The sequence below is a fragment of the Rosa chinensis genome, chromosome 6, assembly GCF_002994745.2.
Source record: "Rosa chinensis cultivar Old Blush chromosome 6, RchiOBHm-V2, whole genome shotgun sequence".
Classification (NCBI taxonomy): domain Eukaryota; kingdom Viridiplantae; phylum Streptophyta; class Magnoliopsida; order Rosales; family Rosaceae; genus Rosa; species Rosa chinensis.
This window is the reverse complement of record NC_037093.1, coordinates 15,431,307-15,436,401: the sequence shown is the minus strand read 5'-3', so window position 1 is coordinate 15,436,401 and position 5,095 is coordinate 15,431,307. Positions and strand designations below refer to the sequence as shown.

The window sequence follows — 5,095 nt, the reverse complement described above, 5'->3', positions numbered from 1 at the left end:
ACGCGTTTAGTTGTGTGAACATATCACGAATAAGCACATGAATTGCATTTGATGCGCGTGGTGGTCGCAAGAAAACGAACCAGTCGAGTTGACGAGGTTACGCTCAGTGTAAGTTGCATGAGTGCCATGAAGGCAAGCGTTTGTAATTCGTGAACGATGAAAACGCGAACGCTTGTGTTTGTTTGGTTTTCGCTCGTATTAATGGAATGCGAAAAGAATTCGATTTGTTGCAAACGACCAAATCACACACTCATATTCCGGAAATACAGAAGAAAAAAAAAAAAAATTTCCACGGTCGAACTACCAAAATAGAATGGGATAAAATCGGAAAACTAAACGCTTCACTTTGGATTGAAAAAGCTAGTTAATGGTTCTTGTAAATCTAATTCATTGAAATTCCATCCAGTAAAATGGAAGAATTATAAATCTCCAAAATAATAGATAGAAATACTGCAAATAGAGCCATTGCAAGACCCATCAAAGGAGTAGTTCCCCAACTGGGAGCTACTTTACCATATTCTGAATTCAATGGTTTCAATAAACTCCCAGCATTAGTTTGTTTTGGGCGGCCAGATCTAGAACTTCCCTCAACGGTTTGTGTAGCCATAATATTTTATATTCATTAAGATCTGTTGACTTTGTATACCATTTTGTTGTAAATAAATGATCTTATCATAGATCCATTGTGGTCTTAAAACTACATAATGTCTTAAAACTATATAATAATGGAAACAGCAACCCTAGTTGCCATCTTTTTATTTGGTTTACTTGTAAGTTTTACTGGGTATGCCTTATATACTGCGTTTGGGCAACCCTCTCAACAACTAAGAGATCCATTCGAGGAACACGGGGACTAGTCGAAGTAATGATCCTCCCACTATTGGGAGGATCATTACTTTCAATTGAGATAATGAAAAATCATTTCATCCTTTTACTTTTTAGTTGGAACTTTAGGCGGTTCGCGAGAAAAGATAGCGAAAAAAATTATTCCTAGAGTTGAGACTAAAAGGAATGTATAAACCAATGCTTCCATAGATTCGATCGTGGTTTACAATTATAGCTTCCATACCTGTTTATTTTGGACCGTCTCCCGGATAAAGAAAGAACAAAAGTCAAAGAAAAGGCAGCAATTCAAATGTCAAATCAAGATTTATCCGGTACCCCAACCCTATAGTCAGTCAAATAAAATAAAAACGAAAAGTAATAAAGCAATATTATATCAAACTACCTGTCTTTGTGTAGTTGGATCTCCAAGTTTTTGGAATGCTCCAAATTCCACTTGAGCATCTAAATCCGGATCAATACCAGCAAAAACATCTCTAAAAAAGGTTCTAGCACCATGCCAAATGTGTCCGAAGAAGAAGAGCAAAGCAAACGAAGCATGCCCAAAGGTAAACCAACCCCTTGGACTGCTACGAAAAACACCATCGGATTTCAAAGTAGCACGGTCTAATCCAAAAATTTCACCCAATTGAGCACATCTAGCATATTTTTTCACAGTAGTAGGGTCACTGTAACTAACTCCATTCAGTTCGCCGCCATAAAACTCAGCAGTTACACCTACTTGTTTGACACTATATTTTGATTCTGCCCTTCTAAAAGGAACATCGGCTCTAACAATTCATGCCCCGTCAACCAAAACAACTGGAAATGTTTCAAAAAACGTCGACATACGACGTACAAAAAGTTCATGCCCCTCTTTATCTCTAAAGATAGGATGTCCTAACCACCCAACAGTTATTCCATCCCCGTTGTCCATTGAGCCTGCACTGAATAATCCCCCTTTTGCCGGATTATTGCCGATGTAATCATAAAAATCTAGTTTTTCGGGAATTTTAGACCAAGCTTCGGATAAACTTTGATTTTCGGCTAAGCCAGCACCAATTCTTTGATATATTTCTTATTGGAAAAATCCTTGATCCCGTTGATAGCGCGTGGGACCAAATAATTCAATCGGGGTAGTTGCTGAACCATACCACATAGTTCCAACAACTACAAAAGCTGCAAAAAAGACAACAGCAATACTACTGGAAAGGACAGTTTCAATATTTCCCATATGTAATCCATTGTATAAGCGTTGGGGTGGACGAACACTAAGATGAAATAGACCTGCCAATATACCTAAGGTCCCTGTTGCAATATGATGAGAAGCTATTCCTCTCGGAACAAAAGGATCAAAACCCTTCACACCCCACGCTGGATTTACGGCCTGTACCCTTCCGATTAGTCCATAAGGATCAGACACCCATATTCCAAGACCATACAATCCTGTTACATGAAATGCACCAAAACCAAAGCAAGCCACCACTGAGAGAAATAAATGAATTCCAAAGATCTTAGGCAAATCCAAAGAGGGTTTTCCTGTACGTTCATCAGTAAATATTTCTAGATCCCAATACACCCAATGCCAGATAGCTGCCAAAAAACACAAGCCAGAAACACACAATATGCGCCCCGGCCACACCTTCGTAACTCCAAATACCCGGATTCGTTACAGTCCCCGCTGTAATACTCCAACCGCCCCATGAATTCGTTATTCCTAAACAAGTCATGAAGGGTATAACGAACATACCCTGTCTCCACATTGGATCAAGAACAGGATCAGAGGGATCAAAAACGGCTAATTCGTATAGAGCCATCGAACCGGCCCAACTAGCAACCAGAGCTGTATGCATTATATGGACAGAAATCAAACGACTGGGATCATTCAATACAACGGTATGAACACGATACCAAGGCAAACCCATGGAAATACCCCTTTATCAACGAAAAATAGACACAATGTAACTTTATTGCATTGGAAAAAACTATGCTATAGACCCCTTTTTTAGGGGATTCTCTCGGGGAAAGGATTAATATTTGTTTGATGCTTTTCATAATAATTACTTTTAGTAATAATGAAACTATTTTGTTCGTAGGAACAAAAAGAAGCAGATCTATTCTACACCCGATAAGTAACAATACGCAATGGTAAGTACCATTTTATATGAGTGAATATATATATATATATATATATATATATATATATATTGTTAGCCAAATAGCCACCCTCATGTATAAGGGGTATAAGTAATAGTATAGGGATTTAAGAAAGGTTGTCGAACCCACGAGGATTGGATTCCTTTCACTAGCTAGGGTGTTAACCTAAGGAGAGCTAGAATATGCAAATGTACAATCACAAACCTAAATTCACAAGGAAATCTAGGCTCATGGTGAGTATGTGCATTGTGGTGATACTGAAATTGTTTGTTGGATAGAGTAGTGAACCAAATTAAATTAAATGCTCAAATGTAAACTAAATTACTCTAAACTAAACTAGTAATATAATGGATGAAGTTAGGGGTTGGATTGTTTACCACTAACCTCCCTTGCAAGTATTGAAATTCAAATACAAGTGATGATATTCTAATTTTTCAATTACCCTCTTTGCATCCGGATAAGACTACAAAGGCTTAAACTCTTTTAATGTTATCAATTCCAACCGGATAAGTCTAGAATTAACTGCCTAAGAACAAATTCTATTAACGGTTAAGTCTCAATCCATTATTCCTAGATGCATAAAGCTTTGAGTTTAGATAATCATGCAAGAAAACTAATCCTAGATCTAGGTGATTTTAACTCACAACCTTCACATGCACATAGAGGATGCTATCATGCTATCAATGCTCAAGGTTAACTACTCCCTAAACATTTTTTCATGAGATGACAAACACAACACATTCAAAGTAGTTAAGTTTGAATGAATGCATTCACTTCTTGAATTAGCATATGAAGATGAAAATAACACCCATATTCCAGGACCATACAATCCTGTTACATGAAATGCACCAAAACCAAAGCAAGCCACCCCTGAGAGAAATCAATGAATTCCAAAGATCTTAGGCAAATCCAAAGAGGGTTTTCCTGTACGGTCATCAGTAAATATTTCTAGATCCCAATACACCTAATGCCAGATAGCTGCCAAAAAACACAAGCCAGAAACACACAATATGTGCCCCGGCCACACCTTCGTAACTCCAAATACCCAGATTCGTTACAGTCCCCCCTGTAATACTCCAACCGCCCCATGAATTCGTTATTCCTAAACGAATCATGAAGCGTATAACGAACATACCCTGTCTCTACATTGGATCAAGAACAGGATCAGAGGGATCAAAAACGGCTAATTCGTATAGAGCCATTGAACCGGCCCAACCAGCAATCAGAGCTGTATGCATTATATGGACAGAAATCAAACGACCGGGATCATTCAATACGACGGTATGAACATGATACCAAGGCAAACCCATGGAAATACCCCTTTATCAACGAAAAATAGACACAATGTAACTTTATTGCATTGGAAAAAACTATGCTATAGACCCCTTTTTTAGGGGATTCTCTCGGGGAAAGGATTAATATTTATTTGATGCTTTTCATAATAATTACTTTTAGTAATAATGAAACTATTTTGTTCGTAGGAACAAAAAGAAGCAGATCTATTCTACACCCGATAAGTAACAATACGCAATGGTAAGTACCATTTTATATGAGTGAATATATATATATATATATATATATATATTGTTAGCCAAATAGCCACCCTCAAGTATAAGAGGTATAAGTAATAGTATAGGGATTTAAGAAAGGTTGTCGAACCCACGAGGATTGGATTCCTTTCACTAGCTAGGGTGTTAACCTAAGGAGAGCTAGAATATGCAAATGTACAATCACAAACCTAAATTCACAAGGAAATCTAGGCTCATGGTGAGTATGTGCATTGTGGTGATACTGAAATTGTTTGTTGGATAGAGTAGTGAACCAAATTAAATTAAATGCTCAAATGTAAACTAAATTACTCTAAACTAAACTAGTAATATAATGGATGAAGTTAGGGGTTGGATTGTCTACCACTAACCTCCCTTGCAAGTATTGAAATTCAAATACAAGTGATGATATTCTAATTTTTCAATTACCCTCTTTGCATCCGGATAAGACTACAAAGGCTTAAACTCTTTTAATGTTATCAATTCCAACCGGATAAGTCTAGAATTAACTACCTAAGAACAAATTCTATTACCGGTTAAGTCTCAATCCATTGTTCCTAGATGCATAA

At 37.3% G+C, this 5,095-nt stretch overlaps 1 pseudogene; it reads right to left on the bottom strand.

Annotated features, from left to right (window-relative positions):
- Positions 1-591: 591 nt before the first annotated feature.
- LOC121050070 lies at positions 592-4,416 on the bottom strand (annotated as a pseudogene).
- Positions 4,417-5,095: the final 679 nt, after the last annotated feature.